Source organism: Hetaerina americana, unplaced genomic scaffold (genome assembly GCF_022747635.1).
Source record: "Hetaerina americana unplaced genomic scaffold, ioHetAmer1.1.p SCAF_4, whole genome shotgun sequence".
Taxonomy (NCBI): domain Eukaryota; kingdom Metazoa; phylum Arthropoda; class Insecta; order Odonata; family Calopterygidae; genus Hetaerina; species Hetaerina americana.
The window spans coordinates 58,618,654-58,643,111 of record NW_027286985.1 but is presented as its reverse complement, the minus strand read 5'-3'; the positions used below and the strand labels follow the sequence as shown (position 1 = coordinate 58,643,111).

Here is a 24,458-nt window from a genome sequence, read left to right as displayed (position 1 = left end):
ACATTTGCCATCATATAGCACGCGTCTGAATGATAATTGACTAACATCACGCCCCGTCAATGCATTTGGAAATGAAATCCTTCCGTGCAAGTAATAATCTTGATTCTATATTACGCTTAAATTTATTAAGGATCAGGTCAATTTTGAGTGCTAACGTCCTGCATTATGCAAATATCATTCAATAGTCTTTCTTTTGCTCTATATCCCTCTTAAAAGGACTCTAGTTGGGGTCAAAGTAGCAACATAGAAAATGAAGGACGAGGGATTCTAAGAATGCTCCGTCCTCGTGAATGTGAAAATATTCCCACTTGTCGAGCCAAAATGCACAAGTTCAAATCCTGAAATGGGCATAAACTTGGTACTTGTTTTATTATTTGAACAGGTTAGGGAGATAGGTGTAAACTCGACTTTGGAGCACCTGGAATCGAAATCCTTTATCACCTCTGAGAAAACGATGCATGGAAATGCTCTCGACGCAGGGAATGGATTTCAAAGAGTGACCGTCTCTCCAAAACGCATGGCCAGTACTTGGAAATCGTCCCCAAGGAGATGAAAAGTATTCAATTATAATTATCTATTTAACTATCGTGATCAGCAGCACTCAAATCTCTATTTCCCTTGGTCAACAAATTCTAACGCATCCAAAGTTTTTAAGGATAGAAAATTTTCGGGAATGGAGTTACGAGAAATTAAAAGACTAAGAAATTGTGAAAATTAATTATCTAAAAACAGCGCTCTTTATTCTCATCTTCCACCATTGCCATTTCAACGAAATTCCCCCGTTACTAACGCATCGATCACCGATGACGTCGCACCTATGTCCCATAAGTACATAAGGCATTTTGTTCCCATTACGTTGTGTGGTGTGAACTTTGGTCTCACCGGGTTTTTTTTCTACATTATGGACGATTGGAGCTCTTGAGGTTTGGTTCAGCAATGTTTAATCAGTTGAATAGTTTTTTGGGTTCAGTGTTTCATTTGGAAAATTATTGCCAATGTTCATGCTTTTCCATGCCTATCCAGGGGTTGTGTCGTAGTAAGTTAGGTTTTTGGATTTTCTACCAACAGTCACTTCGTAAATTTGCATGCTCAGATGCTGAAATGGTGCTTCCCATTAATTAATACATGCACGAATAATGAATTTTCTTGGTTTAATTTTACTGCCGAGGGATATTGCCTTTTCAAGATACCTAATTTAAAATTAATAAATTTAAAACAGAAGTTCTTACGTAGATACCAGCGGCAAAAGAAGCACAGTTCTCAACAAACCCCAAGTAATTTTAATAACCACGTTTGCTTTGTAAGTCAACCGTGTTTTCTAGTGAGTTAAGAAGGTTGAGAATACTGAATTTTAATAACGATTATTCTAAATATTGTTTATAAATTTTATTTCTACAATTATGCGATTTCCATACCTAAAATAAATTCCTGCATGGTATTTAAAATGTGAAGTTTCATTCGATAAGAGCCAAATATGCTAACTAAAGTAGTACTTCAGTTAGTATTTTTGCTTCATAAATTGCAGGGGATACGTTATTGTTGTCTGATATTCCGTCAACAAGTTTCAATTTAAGCTAAAATAGTGTCATTTATATTCGGAATCATTAGTGTACAGTGGTAGTTTGAGAAAAAAATTATTTTTTTACTTTATTAACAACTCCAATCACACATTCCAAAAAGTCAGACAGTGTATCATACCCAAATTAATATGCAAAAGTTAAGGGAGTTTAGAGAGTTGACGGAGACATCTCCTTAAAATTATCTCCTACAATACATATGAATTCTGACCCACGTGACACGGCATTACAGTGGCATTGTTTGAACCACAGATATTCGTGGCAATGGTTATGACTCATTTTACCTACAACTGTCATGGCGGACGTATGATTCTCTTCGCCTCTGGTTGGAGGCGCTGAAATAGGTACGAGAGGCTCTCCAATGTATTCTATCTCGTCGGGACTCACACCCGTCTTGAAAGGATATGTGAGCAGCATATTCCACGTCCTTCCTCCCTAAACTTTACACTTTAACAGGCCGCCAAGGATTCTCCCTTTAAAAGGCTGGGGGAGTTGAAGGGCCTCTCCTACGGATGGCGCTTGGTCTCGCTCGGTCGAGAGCGGAGAATTGGTCATTCTAAAATGCCGAATCATCAACCTGGCTCAAGTCGGCTGGAGAGGTGATCGTAGGTCATCGAGTGCTGTTGACCTTATTGACGTTTTCTTTCAACCCGGAGGAAGTAAGTGTCTCGTTTTAACTCGACTCCCTTAAATGAGCGAGACTGCATACCATTTTTGCCTCGCAATTCATAGAAGGTGGAGATCACATATTTACGTTTATTAACGATTTAATGACTTTGTCGGATCCATATAAAAAATTCATTTTAACCGAGCTTAAAAGAAAATTAATGTCGGAAGTGGATGCCAATTCCAAAAATTTTAATTTGATTAAGGTAAATTAACTCAGTCCCAGACTAGTTCTGCACACAAAGGAAATTTAAAAATACTTAAAATGACTTATCATTATGTATCCTAATAATATTAATCTCTTTATTAGCCTCAATTGGAGAAAGTAACTCGAGATTTCTTTTGATGGGTTAGAGTATAATTCACCTATTACTAAGCCCATCGGTGTGTGAAATTCACGCATTCAGATAGGGGGGCCTGTTCCTTTACCTGCGGTTTCCCAAGATGACCTGGTACCCGAAAAAACACGCGTTAGGGGTGAAGCTGTGGGTTCCCAGATTCTTCATCCAGAATCGAACCCGGGCCCCCAGATCAGTAGCTAAATTCTCAATCCAATGAATTGCTATGCCCCTCTTTTCTTAGTCAATGCCCAATAATGACCAGGACTTATCGAAATTTGTCTAGCATTTCTCTCATGAATGACACTAAAATGTAGGTGTGAGAAGATAAAAATTTCAAGCAGTTTTCATTAGTTTCTTTAATACGAGTCTCCAGATTTTCACCGTTCAAATGTTTTCATATCGTTTCATTAAGTTTCATTTTCGGTCGAAAACTTATGTTCATTATTCAATCCTCTGCAGAGTATGATAATTAAGGAAAATAGAATAATAGTTTACAAATTAATTCTCATATGCTGCAATATGATTTAAGAAATTCCCATGCAATTTGCTATAACCTCTCAATAACCTAAAGAGACAAGTTAATTTAGTGGATAAAGTGTTTTGTTATTGGTTGGAGTAGTCCGGGTAACTTTGGATACTTTCAGGCTTTACACAACCGGTGTTCTCGGGTTCCAGTTCTTAATAGCAAGCCATAGTTGGCATAGTAAAAAGAAGCTTCTAAATCATTCCTTCTCCAGTCCATCTTTCTGATATGTGGCTTTGACCTCCGTTAAAGACTAGTACGCAGTAAGTTATACCCCCATGGATCAAACTAAACTAAGAGATGACACCTGTAGTTGGAAGCCCAGACTGTTCCGGGAACATCCAGTGTTACCTTTCTAGTCTGTCTTTTAAAGGACTTATTTTATCTTGCACCAACCTTATGCAAAATATAGGGGCAAAGACGTACATGGTTACGCCATTACATTTTTACAGCCTTAAATCATAAGTAAGTATCACGCTAAAATAAGGTTGATTTCTTCCATGAACATTAAAAATTTTTAGAAATATGGTTTCCAGATTTCACCTAAATATATGTGCATGAGAATACCTTAATGAAAGGTTAAGACCACCGAAGCAACCCGAAAGTCGTGATGAACAAATAAAGAAGGACACTGTTAGCCCAACACCACAAAGTCAACTCCACTCCAAGTAACGAATTTTAACTATCACCAGTATTATCACGCGTTGTCTGTTCTAGGACCTGTCTGTGGAATCTAGGTAAGATCAGCGACATTAAATACGTCCGTCGGGCTATGAGTGTGGTAAGAACTCTCACCATCAGAGGTGATGTGCGGATGAATGAAAAGTTTTTAATGCTTTTTGATGACTATTTTGTAATACGTTTTGCTTAAACTTTCTCTTCTTCATCCTTTATAATTTCCGTCTCCAATTCCTCATTATTCCTACTTATCTCAATACAATCAAAGAAGGTAAATCTATTCTATCTTTTTCCCACTTAACAAACGTTCTACCTTGCATTACGATGTTGAGCATCCCACACAATCGCTGAATATTTTTTCTACCCATATTTTCTCCCCGATTTCTGTAGCAATTTTCCACTTTCTCATACCATATTTGAAACTTGGCCATGGGCCTTCCTCTCCGCCCAATTTCTTTTCCCTATTTACATACCATCCCTTGCATTAAGTCCTAGTTTTTCGATCCTTAAAGCATCACGGGCAGTCTATAGGACACATCCACGAAAGTAACGAGGGCAATCGACGGTTAAAGAATGGAAAAGTCATGGACAAGAATCTGAGTAAAATGAACAAAAATGTTTACCCAGATATTTAGGTGGACGGTGTCGCGTCTTGGCGAGTGGCTGGCGTAAGAAAATTGGCCGCCAAGGAGACGGGAGAAGATCGGTAGCTGCCATTTCATGCATGAGATAAAGCAGAATCCATGATCTTTGCATCATCATTTACTTCAATTCAGACTTTGTAAAACTTATTTTCAATGATGCAGCCATAAATGTGTAAGGAATTGGTAAATCACATTGGCATCATCGGAAGCCTTACCTTATGAAGACTTCCTTTTACGAGATTCTTCTTAAAAAGAACTTTTCCATCATTATGAGTTTAGTGCATAAAAGAAACACTGAAAACTTATGTACAATTTTACAGTACATTAGTCACAGAGTTCTGAGGTTTTAACTTTTAGGCACATGAAATTAATGTAAAATATTTTCCACATAGCTCTCGTATAAAAAAATAAACATTTTGATATAAGCCCTTCAGCCACGAAGCCGTCGATATGATCAGTCGCAATCATGGGATTCGGATGAAAAAGTGGACAGAGCTATATAAAAATTATTGGCGAAACTGTAAAAGTCCTCAAGATATAAAACAAGATTATTTGTAATATATCGGTCGCGAGCTCGAATAGCATGATATCATTGATACCATTGACTGAATTGATCAAATTGCATTTCGGAATATAACCCACGCTGGGGTCTGAATGTTACGAGACGCGATAACGCTTCACATTCTATACCCAATATATCTGGATGTCGCTACATCTCGAGAGCATGTTGTTTCGGAGAGAACTCCCACGCCCTCAAACGTACTTTAGCTATTTACTCGCCACAGTCGAATTAATAAAATTACGGTTACTCACGGTCATTTATTTTCCCACCAGAGGCTTCCAATATTTTTTCATTCCGTCCCATCGGCATGTTATAATAATATAAAGAAAATTACCACCCACTTCTCTCTCCTATAATGCATCCCGGTGATCGATCTTAGTCACTATTATTGATAGCGTTAATCTTGTATTAATGAACTATTTGAAGGTATAAATTACCAGACCACCAAATATCAACACAATTTATAACATTTTGATAGGAAAGCCAAACTTGTGCATATAATTTTTAAGTTTATTTATGGAAAAAATATCCTTCGTATTCTTGTTACCGGTTAGAATACATTTTAAATCGTTCAAACAACTAACGCGTAGTGTTTCTCAAAGATCATATACGATTTCAGTCGATGGAGACGTAAAATACAGCCGCATGGTAATTCAAACGACACATCGTTATGGTATATACATTAACTGTACAAACGGATAGGGCGAAAGTTTTTAAGCACGCAGGCAATCGATATATCGGTGTGTTCTGATGGTGGATGTCTCAATTTTGCGAGCCTCTAGGCTCTCTATTGTTTGGGTGACATTAAACGAATAATGATCGGCCGTAGATCATTAAACACTTTCGATATAAAGGATGGAGGAGCCACAGGAAATCTGTTTACGATACGAATCTTTTCTATGCCTCTCCCTTTGTGCTAGTTCACCTCTTTCCACTGCAAGCATCACCCGGAGGAAGATTTGCCGTCACCGGGAGATGGGAGCGCCCCGAGATGGTGGCCAGATCATTGTTAGGACCCTGGGGACGAAGTGCAGGGCAGCGTGGACGATCCTCAAGGTCTGAATAATACCGCGTGTGTTGAGGCATAGGGAAGAGTAACGCAGGAACTGCTCCACTTCCACCCGATACACGCAGTCGAAGGGTTCCCTCTACTCAGCCTCGGGGCCATTTGTCAGCGAAAGGTGATTTATGCGATACCAGTCATTCAGAATATATTAATGCTGAAAACAATAAGAGTGGCAAATCTGAGCAACATTTCATGGCTTGGGATTCACTAGATGAAGGCAACTCTCCGAGAGTCGTTCTTTTCGCCCCGTTGGCGTCCTCCAGCGGCCATCTCCCCTGCGGCACTGGGTTAACTGAGGCCTGCGTACAATACTCATCGTCTGAATCGGATTCGGAACATGAAGCGTCCTGCCGTATTTTAGCTGAAGCGGAAATTATTTATACGTGGTTCAATGATTGAAATGTTGAAGTGCGTATTTTAGGGTCCAATCCTCAAATATCCAGATCCAAATGTACCCTCACGCGGCGTTCCCGTCCTGATGTCTATATTTCCATCATCCGTTCTTCCCAGCGTCTTATCAAGCGCGCATGGTAAGAGCATTCCTAAAAAACTGTACTGACGCCGACAAAATCCACCTAAAATTATATTTTGTTGAGAAAAAGAAGGAAAATGGAACTTCTCCAATCTTTGTACCATCGTTCTCAAGCCATCGGTGACTTTCCCTAGAGAGCTACATAAAATATTTTCCAATCGGATTGGTTCCTCTTCTTTGGACCATCCTCCTCCAATCACACAATAGAAGTGTCATGGAAGCTATTCACTTTTGCTGAATTTCTCATGCAGACGCAAGCGCAGAAACCGGAACCATTTTTTGTGCACACATATCAAATGCCTCGCCCACAAACTCATGTTGGCCCTCCTCCTTACCATGCAGATGAACAGTAGCTAAGAGTATTACTATTTCCAATTATTCAGGAAGTAAACCTTATGCGATACATCTTCAAAAATATGAGAGTATTAATAAAGGTATTCGATCAGGTTTTGATGAGATAATGATTCCCAAGCGCAGCTGAGAGTTGGTCCATTCGAGTTAAGATAAAACAGTTATCTCCTTTGAGTTTATATAATAATTTTGGAAGAGATAATTTTATTCGCAGTTCATCAGAGTTCTCAGGGTGTTGACGGGGACGAGTTCCCACAAGAAGTGCGATCGAAAAATTCGATCATTTAATCAGCAGACGGGCGTGCAATAACCACACAACAGGATGAAATACACGTACAAAGCTTAATTTGATTAAAGCCCTTCCACAAGAGTAACATGGATGCGATTCCTTCTCTCGGTGTAAGTGTCAGATAAAACTGTCACTCGGTGCGTACCCTGAAGCATTTATTATGGCCAGTGGATTAGAGGGCTTCTCAGATGAGAAAACGTACAAAAAGTAGCATGGGAAAATTACATCGCACTATGTTAGAACAAACTGTTAAGGAATCATTATAAAAAAGTATACAAGGTCATAAAAATTATTATTAGGCTTAAATCAATCTATATAACCATGGGCGATTATTCTAATTACTCTAAGTATCTATTTGTATTCTATTACATTTCACATTATAAATATTTCTAATCCACCTAGGCGCGGAATTCTAGTGGGTACATCGCTGGCCTACTGACCGGAGGGCACGAGATTGATTCCGGGTGACCCTTCTGGGCTCAGCTTCATCCAAGCTGTATCATCTTTCCCTGGGAAACTGCACCGCAGGGAAAGGAACCTCCCCTTCTCTGATGCATGAATTTCACACGTCGGTAGGTTTAGGAATAACTGAGAGCGACTAAACGAAAATTGGTCATTTAGTTCTATGATTTGAGGGGTATCGAGAGAGCACTACATTTTTTGAAAAGGGGTGGAAAGGGTTCTCCACATTATTTGACAATATTCCCTTGGATATATTGATGCTGCACACTAATTATACTCATTTCAACCTTTTTCCTCATATTCAAGTGGCAAATTGTATTATAGCTGAATAACAAATCTATTACACCAAATGCTAGGAATTGATGAAATTAGTAATTTACGGTTAAGTAAACACCTGTCGTTATTAGTCATTTTCAAATCATCATAATACATCTATAAATAAATGTTATTTCACGACATTATTGTTTTTTAAGCATCTAAACATAATGTTACAAACCATCCAAGCGAAGTGGTTTTAAACGGGACGCAATTTCTTCATACCTTAATGAATCTAAGTCCTCTGTGAATTAATGTTAGAGTCCATACAAAAATTACTTCCCATACTCGCCTATATCTGCAATCAACTCGCGCGCTTCCGAATATATCGCATCGCCAAAGGCCCCGAATCAACCATCCGGACCCGTACGAGGGGTCCGAATGGGGGGCGGGGCGGCCCCCGGACGTTAATTCCAACTCAGCCCCGCCCCACATCGGGGGAACCCAATGTGCCCCGTGGGGGAGTGGTGTAGAGGACCCTTTATTAATCAACCGCTCCATTCTATTTCCTGCGAGGGAGGATGGAGACCTGCAAGGGTGGTGAGGTAGGTGAGTTTTTGTCACAGGGGAGAGCAAGGGTTTTGCCGCAGGGGGGTCATTGCACATGAGGATTTCCTCCTCCCCCCCCCCTCGAAAGAATCGGGCGATTAACGAACGCTACTGCCTCGGACACGCCCCCTTCCCACATGGGTGCCTTGAGGATTGCGGAGATGGGGTGAAGCGGGGAAGGGATGCAAGCCGGGGTTGATGGCGTTCCTGCCCGCCGGGACGTCCTTCGCAGACGATCTGAGGAGAAAGAGAGAGAGGACGCCGGCGGCCGGCAATGGTAGGAGCAGTCTCCCAACCGGCGGCACAGTGTCCAGGCCTACGTCTCTCCAGGACTTTCCCCAAAGGAGTTATATACGCATAAACGGCCCCCGACAAAGAGATTCCGTCAATTGGTTTACAAATAGTTAAAAATGCGGACGTGCGAATTTATTTTCCTGCGGAAATGTTGCTGAAACCTTCACGACCACATTCGTATTGAAACAACCTAATTGAAACCTTCGGCGTCTTGCGTACTTGTATCTGTAAACCAGCAAATTTCAGTGAGTAAAAGGTTTCGATTGTATTTTTGAGTGATATTTGCTACGAGGGTCATCCGGAAAGTAGTACCCGTTCGTGCCGCATGAAGTGCTGACGACGCGAGTAGCCGCTGGACGAGGTCAGATAGCTTCAGTGGCTTGTCTGCCTTCTCTGAGCCAAGTTGCGTGACGCTAGCATTGCCTGTGTTGTTTCTGTGATTGTTTACAATGTTTAAAAAAATTGAGAACGCCGGCAGTTGTGAAGTGAGGGCAGTGATTAAATTCCTCAATGCAAGAAACGTTCGCCCATGTGATATTCATCGCCAATTAAAGGAGGTGTATGGAGACAATGTAATGGACGAGTCGTCTGTTCGGCGGTGGTGTCGCAACTTCAACATGGGGAGGGGGAACACACACGACGATGAGCGTTCGGAGAGACCGTCTGTCATTACAGACCAACTGGTGAGCTCAGTTGACGAATTCGTGAGGAACGATCGGCGCGTCACAATTGATGACATCTGTGAGCATTTTCCCAATGTTTCTCGAACAATTGTTCATGAAATTGTTAAACACCATCTGCATTATGCAAAAATTTGTGCAAGATGGGTCCCTCGCGTATCTCAATGAGCTGGCGGCGAAGGACTATGCAGCAGGAATACAGAAACTTGTCACACGTTATGACAAATGCCTTAATTTGCTTGGAGATTATGTTGAGAATTAGTTTAAAGTATCCTCTTTCAAATAAAATTTTTTATGTTTGTTAATATTTACTTTTGTGTCTTTATTTCACGAACGGGTACTACTTTCCGGATGACCCTCGTAGAACTCCAACTCTGAATTTCGGCAATCTTCCAAAGATATACAGGGATGTTTTATATCACATCATTTTAGCACAACATTTTTCCATTTAAATGGAATGGGAATTATTATCATTCATAATGAAATCTTTACTCAAAATACTCGCGTGTCCTTTGGCATCTTCTTTTAGATTCCAAAATAATTTTTTTGAACATTTCAATTCTTCGAAATGTTCATTGACTGCCCCAAAACGGGCAAGTATAAACTGTCCCGGTGAGATGTACAAGAGAAATAGTGGAGGCTTACCCTATTTAATGCTTTCAATGATCACGGCACGAAAGTAACGAAGTCATTTTGTAAATGCAAAGACTTTTGAAGGCATTCCTTATCAATATAAGGCTCGCATTAATGATTCTCCATTGCTGCCAAGTTTTGATTCCTTAAACTCCTATTTTATAGCTCCCACCCAAGCAATGAACTCCTGGGAGTCCAACCTAGGCATTTGCGATACCTAATTCCACAAATTAGTCATTTAATTCAAACAGCAATGGACAAACTTTATTCATTATAGTAGCATACCCACATTCACGTTCACTTTATTAGATAATTCACTACAACGCGACCCATGACGTTCCCTTGTCACCTTAGCAGGAGCAACAAAATGTCTGACTGGCTAAAACCTGTTGTTCTTTCGCCACAGCTGCGTCGAAGGCAGAGACCTCGCACGCCGCGCGTGAGAGCCGTTATAGAAGGCATCCACGGTGAGCACAATCAAATCGATAAAAAATAAACCCCTGCTTTGTAAATGAGTATTCATTAATTTTTTCGGGATTGAACTTATTTTTAATTCGACAGCGTACTATGGTTGGGCGCTCCATTGACCGAGAACAAGTTGAAACCATGAATATTACCTCTCTGTTTTGGGCTCAGACATAAGTCTATAGGACTCTATCGTTCGTGATGAACACGCTGCAAAATTGTGGATCCATTTCAAAAAACATTGATTGAGGGTGTGATGAAAAACCAGGGGAAAATCGCCGTATTCATGAAACTTGGTTGTGAACTGGCGCAATTTCTCAGCTAAAATAACTAAAAAATTAGGAAATCTCGGATGAAAATGAGGTTGCCAACACTCCCGGATTTTCCATGGGATAATTGTAATTGTATTATAATCATAACAATCTTTACTCCTATTTTGAGACCTCTTTCTCCAGGTCCTATTTAAACATGGACAATCTCCCAATGGGAAAAGCACGTGACTGTGCTTTGCCGATTATAGGGGCTGCACGATTCTGGGTTTACTTATTCTTTTCAAATTACCTCCAGGATTCCCATGAATTTCTTACCCGGTAGTATTCAACTCTCTGAAGTTATGGCAAAGTTGGACGTGGATGAAGACGGAGTTCTAAACGACGAACTTCCGTATTATCTATCGGGGGTGACGGAGAGGCGGAGGGAAGCAATCAAGTATCTACGGTGACGGCTAAGCGGGACTCGTGGCAACGGAAATCTCCGAGAGCATCTTAGCCGATGACGCGATAGTAATGGTCGGAAACAAGAACGCAAGAAGGTGAGAGCAGGTAACCAAGAGTAGTATTTAGATAGTGATTTGGTGAGCAATCGAAATAACTCAACCATTGTAAAAACAGAAATACAACCACTATGAACACATAGCGTACAGAAGAGTAAACCGGCTAATTATGCTGATACGTGTATCATTCTTCATTTGACCATTAGTTCTATGATCCGTAATTTGGTCACCCATATCCCTCTGTTCTTGCCCAAACAATGCAAACACTCTCGCCCAGAACTTCCTCCTACTTCCGTCTTTATTTGGCCTGGGGATTTTTCGTTGGTTCGTGTCCTTTAAAATGCTTTCCATCCTCCCTTTACCCATGGTCCCCACAAATCCATTGAATCCTTAAGTATGCCTCATTCACCCGGTTTTTCTTTTGCTTTCGATGCTTAATATAACTTTTCCCTCAGAACTTTCCCAAGTTTCTTATTCATATGTCCTTATTTTCTCGAGCAACCGATTCCGGAATGAGCTTTCAAAGTTTCTACCCTCCCCTGGTCTGCGTCTTCAATGGAGGGTGCCTATAACTCAGAGTGCCTAAAGCAGCAGCCTTCTTGCTGATCGCCGGTGGCTCATTGGACTCATGGTGGTCTTCGAGGTAATAATTGATAATAACCAATTTAAACTACCATTCCATATTCACAAAATGAAACTTAATTATTTGGGGTTGTTTTATTGGTCGTTCAATCCTAAGATTGGTTGACTGGAGCCCTCCATCCTACCCTATCTGATGCTAATTGGCTTACTTCCTGGTATTTTTTGTAATGTTATTTCTTCTTTATTTGTCCCATGTATTTATCCCTTGGCGTCCCTCTTGGGACTTTTCCCTCTATTATATTCTTCACGAATCCATTGTGCCTTAGGGTGTGGCCAATCCATATGGTTCTTCTTTTCTCTATAGTGTTCCATAAGGTCCGTTCTTCGTCTATTCTTCTGTATACTTCTTCATTTCTTATTTTATCCGTCCTTTATATCTTAAGCATCCTCCTCTAGTACCAGGTTTCGAAGGCTTCTTGCATTTTCTGGTCTACATTTCCGATGGTTCATGCTTCTGATCCATAGAGTGCAGGATCCGTACGAATGTTTTCAAGTTTCCTCGTCTTTAGTTCTATCTCCTTTGAACACAGTAGTTATCTTTTCATTGTGAATGCTCTCTTAGCTTGAGCTATTCTTCGCTTGATGCCTGTAGTACTTTTTCCATTGTATTTAATGTTACTTCCGAGATAAGGGAAGGAATCCACTTGCTCTAACTTTTGTCCTTCCAGTGTGACTACTGTATCCCGCTTCTCTCTTCCACATACACGCGAAATACACGCAAGTAATTTTTTTTTTCATTTTGGGATAGAAAAATGTTCAAAGAAAATGTCGCAGACATTAGAAGCAACATAAGTAATGCTAACGCTAAAATTGGGGAGGTACCCACCGAGAGAAATTAGCAGGCCTTGAGAGGACGTAGACTAGATGAACAAGTGGGAAAATGCTTGATACACTTGTTTGGCCAAGATGAGAGAGAATGACGTATGAATCGCGAAATATATACGTATAAGAGAGAATTAAAAATTGCTTTTGAGGAAAGTTTATGTCAAAAACTGAATGGGGTTAATAAGGTCAAATAAACCCTCAAGACAAGGAACTTAAGAATTTCCCAGAGGTAAAAGGGCATCTATGAAGGGATATTGAATGTAACAGAGGTGAAAGAAGTAGGCAAATGCAGAGCAGCACGGAAGGAAGTTAAAAAGAGAATCAGTTTCCTAAATAATATTCTAAAATTAGACATTTTTAACGGCGCCTACCCCGAAAAGGAACGCCGTAAAGGCCATACACTCGCGTCCGTATTTATTTGGCTTGAGATATGAATATGCAGTAATTTTTCACAAATGCACGGAAACCTCGGAACTTTCAGTGACCGGCCACGTGACTTAATTATTTACGAGGAAGGATAACCATCTCGAAGGGAATTTAAAACACGCACGCACACCCTCGTTGTGGTCTGCTATATGAAGTGGAGACCATTCTACCCAGCTAAACATCCCAAGGTTTGGTTCAAAGGGCACTGTTTCTGGACGTATATTACGAGGCTTTTCGATCTTCAAGTTTCGAGAAAACAAAGTGTCATTACAAACTGTTGCCAAATTTTACACCAAGGGGGCATTTGCCTCTGGGAGCAGATGAATGATTTCGGCGAAAAACGTCAACACTGGACGCCTGTTGTACGCAAAGTTTCGCATTAGACTCTTTGCTTTCCAAATCCTGAACCTTCTTCAAATATCGCCCTCTCGCTCTCTCCCTCTCGTGTATTAAGGAACTTTTCGATCTCCGCATTTCGAGTGAAAAGTTCCACCCGCCCGTTGTTGTCACATCTCCCACCTCGTCGAATTTGGCTCTGGGAGCAAATGTGTATTTGTGAATAAATGTGGCAACAATGGGCGCCATTGCATCCACGCTTCTCTTATGAAAATTTTCGAAATAGACTCTTCGCTCTCCGTATCTTCCACCCTCTTTAAACATTGCACCACCCCACTCCATTTCCCGCAATTCCCACCTCCGCCCTCCCGTGCGACTATCCTTCCACCGTCCTATCTTCCCACCCCGCAACATGTCGCACCTTTAAGCACGCATCTCGGGTGTGCCCCCACTCCCAAATTCCTTCCTCCTCGTCTCAGGCGGGGTGGCTTTTGTCTTTTGCTTCCCCCCGACCTCCCGCCACCACCACCATCCCAACCCCCTTCCGCTCCCTGTTCTTCCTCCCACCTCATTCCTCCGCGAAGTCCCTCGACCCACATCCGCAATTAAGCACGCTCGATGAGCAGTAGGCATTTTGGCGAAGTGCTTCCCACAACTGCGGATAAATGGTTGGCCTTTCATGAACGAATTTGTAAATTTCATTTGCAGCTTTCAGTTCTATGCTTTGCATACTCTGCCTTCTCCAAAGTTGTATCGAATGTAACGAGGAAGGAAGTTGTATATTTACGCACTATGTCAATACTGTATCTATTGTAAAAAAGGAAATAAAATGAGAGGAAACAATACGTATTACAGAAGACCATATTACCATACACAAATGTATCAATCAATAATGATTTCTCATCAATTTACAACGTTGCTTCTGGAACATTGAAAATTATCATGCATTAAAATTCTATAATTTTTCATTGCATATTATAATTTACAAATATATATTCTTATAACATGTATCATTTTATTTTCATACGCATGCTGCAACGCTACAATCTGTAACTGTTTAAGAAAAATTTCGATTGAGATTACATATAAGAATATGTAATGTGTAGTAAAGAGAGAATGAAACCAATATAATTTTAATTAATAACAAATCTGAAGCAAAAAACTTTAATTAATTAATTATGAATATATATGTATATATATATATATATATATACTACATTATAATATATATTAATGTAATATATATATATTAATGTAATATATATATTAATGTAATATATATATATATATATTATACTATATATATATATTACATTAATAATAATACTATTAATACTTAATAGTATTATTATTAATGTAATATTAGTATTGAGAGTTGACCTTTCTAATGAAAGTCAAAATCAGATCTCCCACATAAGTTAGCCATGGAAATTGTATTTTATGTTTCTGAAACGGCCTAAAATTCCACCATCTAATTTTCTATCGGGATCTCAAATTAGATGAATATGGATCTCAAACTTGGGATTGGGATTCCGAAGGGAAAAATAAACATTAGTGCCGAATGGAGGATCGTTGAGATATCGCTCTGTATCGAACTACAGAAAACAACGGAGGCATAAAATTTTAACAGAATTATGATGTACGTAAATACCTCAGATATCAGAATCCGTTTGCTCAAGTTCATGTACCTTCTTTCTTTCTGTGGGAAACTGCATAACCTTTGCAGCAAAAACCAAAAGCACTCTCCTATTTCCTATTTTCTAAACATATTTCTCTTATCTTTCCCGTGATTCTTCTTATATTCGATGCTTGATTTTGGCCCCTATAAACCGCGACTTCGAAATTGTAAAGACAGTTCAGATAGAAACCCTCAATGGGTAACAGGGAAGAGCAAACCTTGGCTCGAGCGAGGTAGAAGCTACCCAATCACCGTAATTCAATGCTGAATTTCCGGAAGTCATATAGCCTTGCCGAGTAAAACCGGGAGTAAAGTTCTTCGGACCAGAATTCACAGATGGAAATTCGAAGATGATTTTAATATTCCTGGAGCCTCACGATGCATCCGCGATGGATCTACGATAGTGTTTGTGAGTATGGGACGCAGATCAAATAAAGGAGCCGAACTTGTTCTAATTAGTGGGGAGTGGACGGTCGTAACAAGTCGAGGAGACAATTAGGAGTGGTTCCTCTACGTCCATAGATTTATACAGGTCACTAGTTTACTTTAGACATATTAATACTTTCAGATCACGCTTTGTGGCACTTCTTGATGTACGCAAATGAAAAAAATTAGCATAGTCCACAAAATGTGTTATTTTGCGGACTTAACAGTTACAGTAAACCTTGAAAATAACTACTGATTTAAGTAAAAACCGGGTTCGGATATTGAAAAGGTTTGCGAATTACTTATGTCTCTTTTATTTATTGCTTTTGATAACTTTTAATGGAATTACCAAACCCTAATCCCTAAAGAAATGGCATCAACCGTTTCATTGCCCGGATAAATTCAAAAAATTAGACCCATCTCTAAATTATGTGGGCACTCTCACACAACGCACACGTCCCAGCATTGATGATGAACGTCACCATTCGTCTCTTTATTTGCATATACTACCCATAAAATACTTGGACATCTGCAAAAGCAAAAATATTAATGTACTTATACTCCATGCCAATCTCCTTTTTGACGGCATGCAGAATACAGGTGTGCGTAGAAAAGAAAAGATCACGAAGAACTTTTTGAAATACTCCGCATTGTTTTCAAATAAAAAAAATTACGATTGTATTCTCGGGAGGAATGAACTGAATTATGATAACACAGAGATCAAATTAAGCTATCTGTTATACTGCAATGTAGCTCATGGACCTGTAAAAAGGCGTGTAGAAGCTGACTTAACATAGCAGGGTAGAGCGAACCTTGGCCTGGGCTCGGTAGAACCCACCCAGTCACCGATATTCAATGCTGAACAAATGCCGGATAAATGGTAATCGATAGCGTTACGCCGCCGTCCTAAATTTGGCAGCGTAACACTATCCAAATATTAAGGGAGGTCGATTATTAAACTCAGAAGATATACAGATGTTAGTTTCGTTTAAGTTGGTAGAAAGTAGTTGACAAAGTTGTGCCTAGTGTTTCCCACGGCTTCAATCAAACCTGAGCACATGGTAAAGGATTCCACGTATCACTCGCGTCAGCAGTTTACTATCTCTCATTTCCTTATTTTAGTCTCATCTACAAACATATTTTCGGTCAGATTGTCTCAATAGCGATGCGGTAACACCCTCGCCTACTTAGCCAGTAGTCGCGTTATCGACACCCGTCTGACTGGAATATTCTCTACCTGCAAATTCTTGTGTTTGCAATGTATAGTCTTGTTTTGTTCTAAACTTTCCAGCTTTTGGATAATTGTTGGTTAATTATTTTTTTTAATAGACAATTGATTCGGTAGATGGAATGATGCTTAGGTAGTAGGTAAACAAGGCGGAAAATGTGTGATAAAATGCGGAGTGGCGTCACTATCAACATAGAGAAAAAATCATATCCGCATCCATAAATAATGAAAACTTTATTTTCTAAAATGTTGTTTGTCCCTCGCGTAGCGTAATGCATTTCTGTACACTGTAGCATGATGCTGTCTGTACCCCATGTATCATGCAACAAGTGCATTATCATGCAATAGAATTGCGAAACACTTTGTTTACCATGTTTCTGACCATTAACATTTTAGGAAATCACACATATTGTATTTGAACCATGGATATCGATAATTTTCATGTGGTAACTCCTGATTCTTATTAAATATTCTAAAAGTCAGTAGGGGATCGAGATGGTGCGGGGGCTAACGTACTGGCTTCCCACCCTGAGGGCGCGGGTTCAAATCCCGGCGGTGTTGAATATTTTTCAGAGGTATCTCGATCCCTACTTGAGGTGCTTTGTGGAGGGCACTTTGAGTGAGTACGGCGTCCGTCGGATGGGACGTTAAGCTGCGGACCCCTTGGCGCCTTTCGTAAAGAGTAGGCTAATGCCGACGCCGGGTTTCTCTCCACCCTTCATCCTTTCCTGTCCATCCCCTATGGCGCAAATGACCTTAGCTGTCGGTCGCCTCCCCTAAAAACTACTACTACTACTAAAAGTCAGTAATTTCGCCATTAGTTAAGGCATACGGAAAAGATTTTTTATGAAACAATAAACCTTTCCTCCAAGGAGTGAGAGGTTAAAGACAAACCTCAAGATGGAAAACATAACTAAGGCTTAATATTTTCAAACTGGTATATTGACTTCAGCAGTGGTTGAATTGGTTAAATTTCCTCCCTTCTACCTCACCCCTCTGGATACGGTAGGCGTATTGAATATTTGCCGATGAAATATTACGCTTTAGCATCGAAACCATGTGCCGTGTTAAGTTTTTAAAAAATTGTGGCGCGTGTCAATTTTTGAGAAATAAAAGACTGACATCTGAATGCCACAGAGTCTCATTTATACTTTCCCGGAATTTCCCCAAATTTCAGAGTGTGCGGGAGAGAAAATGAAAGAGTTCCGGGAAATTTGAAAAAATAAAATAAATATATTCTCCAGAGTGGCGTCACTCTTATCTCCAAGTAAGCGGACCGAGTATAATAAACCGCGTGGCTGCATTGGATTGACAAACACGAACCGTGGAGGGTGGTGGAAACATATCACCCGAGGGTCGGAAGAAAAAGGGGGTGGAAGGGAATCTCGGTATCCACTTTTCAGCAATGCAACGAACCCCCTTCCCCTCCCGTTACCTCCTTCTCTTCCTCCCAAGATAAAATTCTCTCTCCCTCTCTCTATCACTCCCCGCACACTTGGGGCGTGATGTGTGCGCGAGAGTGGAGAGGAATTCCCGCTTTCGCAGGGGTCGTATGGGAAGAATGGCAGGGAGAGATCGAGCGTCCACCCTCCTTCTCCCCCCCCCCCCAGGGGTCTGATGCGGCCCGCCGGGGCACTGCGCTACGCTTCGTAAAATTGTAGTCTCTCAGCGTAAGGTTACGATAGCGGAAGGAACTTCATTAAGAAGGCAATTATTCAACTCTACTATAATTATCCTTCACTTAATGGATGATTTGAATGGCGAAACAAGGAAATAAATGCTTTGTGGAATCCACCGCAGAGTTTTAATTTACCGTGCTTCGAGTTTTTTGAGCCGAAAAACTTTTTTTTAAGGTACTCGGTGGGAAATCCTACGGTAAGATTCCTAAAGCAAAGAGGGTGAAACAAATGTTTTCTGAGGATTCTGAATATCATGTCTTTCTTTGTTTAAAAAGAAAAATATGACACTAATTGACGCATGAAAGTATTAAAATGTAGAAAATAGTATTTGTGTCATTCCCAAGTACACTCTCTATCGAACAGCATGGTCCTTCTTTAAAAATGCAAAAGCAACCTTTTCCAAGGAATGAGAGTAAAGCACGTTTGATGCCACTCCCGACATAACCATTATTTTAGCTTTGACTTTTTCTTTTTTCAACCTACAAAGGGAAGAAGGCGTGTAGGTAGTCATGCATGTCTTATGGCATAAGCTAGACATTTTAGAGAGAGTTAGTAGAGGGAGTAAGAGTTTTCGGATTCTATCAGGAGGATTCCTTGCTCGATTCTAGTTAATGCACCTGGATATGCCATCGTGAAGCACAAACGGTGAGATTTTCGGGTGGCCAGAAACCGCAGGTGGCACTGTGAAAGAAACTAAAATCCCGAATAGAAAAGTGTGAATTTAGTACCTCATAGCCTAGCCTCTGCCCTCCTTCAGGGTCACCAGGTATTTTGGGAATAAAATGGGACAAAAATAGTAAAATAAAATTAAGTAAAAGGATAGAAATTTGCCCAAAAAATAAGACACGTTTTATATATATATATATATATATATATATATATATATATATATATATATATATATATATATATATATATATATATATATATATATATCTGGATTATACGGAAACACTCACACGAGCAGTATAATATTGGGACGGAACAACAGAACACAAATAAATTAGTAACATTTAAAAGGACACTCACAAGGTAAATTGCTTGAGCTTACTTGAAGAAGGCCTCGGAGAAGGCCGAAAGTTCAAACAATTAACCGTGCCCTTTTAAATATTACTATTTTATTTGTGTTCTATTGGGCCGTCCCAACACACACACACACTTGTACAAATTTATACCTCTACATTTGCAATGTTAAATGGCCAAAATTACGGGCAAGAATTAAAAGTCTGCTCGGTCGCGCTTGATAAGTTGACGTGTACCTACTGACAAATTGGATCCAGTAGGCAAGCATAGTCCTACCTACCGCGTGATCAGTGTGGTTTACTTTATTTAAAAAATATTTGAAAGAAAGAAAAACTCATTCAAGCTAAATGTTTACTTTATCTGAAATAACCTGCATCAATTACATCCGTAATATTTTTTCCCCTCTAGGATATTCAGCGAGAAAAATTCGGGAGGACTAAAATTGTCAAGGGGTCGAATAAGCGGGTCACCAGGACGGTAGAGTGGACCGGTGACGTCAACACGCACCCGAAGTGTCAGCGAAACGACAAAGAATCGGACCGACGGAAATCGGAGACCAAATAAAAGTCGTCATTTGGTAAATATCTGGCATTCCATGTCACAGCAATTTATTTTTTCGGACCCTCCCAAGAAAGAGGACAAAACTCACGCACCGGATTTCGATCAACAGCCTGCAGACTAGTATGTTGCAGTCAGTACGGTTAATTATGCTATAAAGTTTAAACTCAAAGAAAAAATAGTATGTATGCTGAGTCTAGTAAATACTGCTGATTATATCTGTCTTCACATAACTTTCATTTCTCTTTGATCGAACAATGCAAAATTAGCAAAACCTTTTTTGTGGACATTAAATCATACTACCGCACACATTTCTGAATATCGTATTATGAGTAAAAAGTGAAAGTTATAAACGAATTGTAAATTACCTCAAATCGAACGGAGGTAATAAATAAAATGGATGTAGATAAAAGGAAATATAGACGTACAATTGGTGTAGGATAAGACAATTAACCTGAGCTTTTGGACGGGAGAAATTACGACAGACTCGTAGTTCTACGGATGACTGCAGTGGACAATGAAGAACCGGTTCTGGTAACACCACTGCACGAAGACGATGAATAACCTGACGGCTTTGAACGTTCAATTGAAACCCAGGTCGTGGGTTTTGTTCTGGTTTTTACGACTCCGTTAGGTCTTTGTGATAGGGACCATAAATTGTCGCGGAATCGAGGACGGCTCGCGATGCCCAATTGCACCCGGCGCACGAGCGAGACGACGGAAAACTGAGGGGGGGTGCCGGACGTAAGGGGGGAGGAGAGGAGGGGGAGGTCAACCACGGGGAAATCGCCCTCCGACGCTGGCGCATCGCGCCCTTTTTCCCTCCAACCTCGATCGGACATTTCAACTACTGCGGTCGCACGCCCCGCGTGATTTCGGCCGTCGGTCCGGAGGGGTCAACCGGGGCGAGAGGAAGGGGGGGATGGGCAGAGTAAAGGGAGGGATTGTGACGTGGCCGCCTCCCACTCTATCCCCCGCACCTCTCTCCCCCGGTCCAATACGAGCCGACTCCTCACATCCCATCCCACCATGCCGCCGGGGCAAACCCTCCCCCCCCTCCAGCCTGATTCCTCCCTCCTTCCCGAGAGTGTGACTTCTTTTCCACGACACCTCCGCTCCGAAGAGCGGCCGACCACCGCCACCACACACACATACCATGCACCCCCATTCCCACGACCACCCCACGACCACCCCACGACCCCGGAGGAGATGTGATCCGCGGAGGAGGGGGGAAGAGAGTCGGGGGAGGGAGGCAAGAAAGAGAGATGTGCGCGCGGAGGCGGGGAGGAGGTGGAGGAGAAACAGAGAAGGGAGGGGGGCCCTGCTCTCTCGCTTTGATCCGCTTTCGAGGCCTCGGAATAGCAGGGCGAGGGAGGGTGGTTGGGGGAGGAGAAAAAGAGAGGGGGAGTTTGGGAGATGGTGGGGGTGCGAGAGAGAGAGAGAAAGGGGAGTAGAGCGGAGGGGAACGGGTCGCCCGGTTCCCATCTCGCGTGTGCACTGCGTTCGACCGACACGGCACGCCACTGCACGCTCCCCCTACTATTCCCACCCTCATCGTCTAACCCCCCCACTCAGCACTCAAAACTGAACGCGCCAAAGCCCCCCTACCGGCTCCCCGACCCACCCCTCAATTCAACCCTTATATCTTTCTACTTATGTAGATTTACGTGTATGTATGTGTGTATGTATAAATGTGTGTGTGTATATATATAAATTTATATAATATATATAATATCATATATATATACATGTAAATATATATATATATATATATATTTATTTATATATATCATATTATATATATACCTGAAGTCAGTCTCACGAGTTCTCAGAGAAGGCCGAAAGCTCAAACATTCTAAAATGTGAGTAACCTCTTACGTGATATCTTTTTTATTTTGCCAACCAAAGGTTTCATATATATATATATATATGACTATATAGCAAGGACTTGCACACAGCTGAGGGGATTGTATGTGTTCGCAACCGAGCGCGAAATAGCTCTAATCGAATGTAAAATTCACGGAAAGGGGAGGGAAAATAGAATTAATGTAGTCTAAGGAGAAAGGTTTGTGATGAGAGAAACATTCCCGAGCACCTACTCCCATTTGATGCATTTCTGTTCAAGGGCGCCTGTGTCAAGTACTTGGATTCTTACCCTGGTCCATGCATGCATTTATTTTTTGGTGTGTGTATACATATATGCATACACACATACACTTTGAGGTACTGTACAAATTCACGCACGTGTGCCGCCCTCAGATTGTGAAGGGGAGGCGCTGTACTGAACGACCCCGGGGGAGGAGGGGCTGAGAGGGGGAACAGAAGGGCGCATTGGGGTCAGCGGGGGTGCCCTCCGCATCCCGCGAAAATAGCAGCCATCCCGCCGATTACTCTTTCCCCGCGGCACGTCGGCGTGCACATTCGTCGGAGGAATTCGCAATCGGGGATCACGCGCACAGCCTCCCAAAACGTTCCGAGGCACGCTGCGAGGAACACACTCTCACGCACGCAGTCAGGCATACACACAAAAATGAATGGAAGCCACTCGCATGCAGGTCAGGATGCGGTGGACATGGGATGGGTGGACCAAGGCCACCCTTCCCGGCCGTCCCCGGCTCACTCACCTGAGCGCCTTGCGGATGAGTCCCCGACGCCACCTCTCTTATCCTCCCCCTCCCCCCGTGAAGAAGTATAGGAAACGGTGGTTGAAGGTAGTTAGAGAAGACGCGAGACTTTGAAGCACACACACCGCTAGGCTACGGGCACAGCCGACGGCAGAGACCCTGCTCTCCACCCGCCGGAGTCGTGGCGGTGGTCGGGCGGGCGAGGGGGGCGCGGAGCGAAGGCGGATGGCGGCGACGGCCGGCAGGGCAGCGGCAGCGGTGGTCCCCACTACTCCTCTTCCCTCTCTCTCTCTCTTTCTCTCTCTCTCTCTCTCTCTCTTCTCCTGCTCTCTCTCCCTCGTGCGGGGGCCCCGGGCGGCGGAAAACTAGGCGGGGCCGGGTCGCACTCTCTCTCTCCCTCTCTCTCCCTCTCTTCCTGCCTGCCTCCCTCCCCCCGGGCGAGACCGTGTTGGGGTTGCTCGGGATGTGTTGTGTGTAGGTGTGTGTGTGTATGAGATGATATATTTATGTATAATATATTTATATGAATCAAAATGTATCTACGTGTGCGTAAATGTACACACGGTCACATATACATGCACACGCAACTTGCGACTCTTGGCTCCATTCAAATCATTCAAACTCCAACGCTTAAATCATCATTCGAGGGGGTGGGTGTTGTTGCGTGTTGGGAGGGGGTTGTTAGCGCACGGAGAAAGGAATCGGAACACACTGCATTTGCACACTTATTTTCTTTTTTTTATTCGATCGAGAGAGTGAGCGAGGAGTTATCATCCCCTGGAAACAAGCACACTCACTCAATCACACGCTGACACACGGAAAACACGGCTCACTCGCAATCATCGATTAATATATTACGGCTAATATTATTATTATTGATTATATTACGATTATTTATCGAAATAGGTACGATCCTCTACCTCTCTCTCTCTCTTTCCCCCTCTTCTCTTGCTTCCTGCTCTCTATTTCCCCCCCCTCTCCTCAGGGCTTCAAAAATTCGTGCCGACTCGCCCTCGTGACCCGCTTCCGCGCGCGGCTGGCCGGTCCTTTTATATTTCCCCCCAAAAAAACCGCCGGCCCTCCACCCCTCACAGCAGCACCAAAAACCGAACACCAACTCCACACTCCTCGGGCACCACTCGCAAAAGCACCTCTCTCTTTCTCTCTCTCGTACCCCGCCGCGACCCCCCCCTCATGCGCGCCGCCCCTGGCCGATGCCGCTCCCGATGCTGCTGCTGCGCCCCGCGTCTGCCGCCCCGCTCCCGGTGCTGCTGCTCGCTGCTGCTGCTGCTGCTCCTGCTGCCGCTCCCGCCTCCTCCACCCTCCTCGACGGCGGCGGAGAACATTTACGTGAGGGCGAGAGGGGGGTGGAGGGGAAGAAGGTGCGGAGGGGAGGACGAACGTCGGGGGAGGGGATGGATCAGGGGGTAAGGGGGAGAGGCGAAGGTGGATGGGAGTAGGGGGTTGGAGGGGATGGGGTGGAGGGGGAGGGAAAGGGGATGGGGAGGAGAGGTGAGAGGGAGAGGGAGAACAGAGGGGAGGGAACGAGCGAACGTGGTTTGGAAGGGGGAAAGGGGGAATGATGTGCCGTTGGTGAGGAAGCGGCGTATTCCT

The 24,458-nt window shown here is 42.4% G+C and overlaps 1 protein-coding gene across 1 annotated transcript in view; it reads right to left on the bottom strand.

The window, feature by feature from the left end:
- The window catches only part of Glut1 (Glucose transporter 1), a 391,116-nt gene extending 367,126 nt beyond the window's left edge, over positions 1 to 23,990 (bottom strand). The window contains exon 1 of the mRNA XM_071590166.1: positions 22,845 to 23,990. The gene's annotated coding sequence lies outside the window, so the exon portion shown is untranslated. The remainder of the gene's footprint in view (positions 1 to 22,844) is intronic.
- Positions 23,991 to 24,458: the final 468 nt, after the last annotated feature.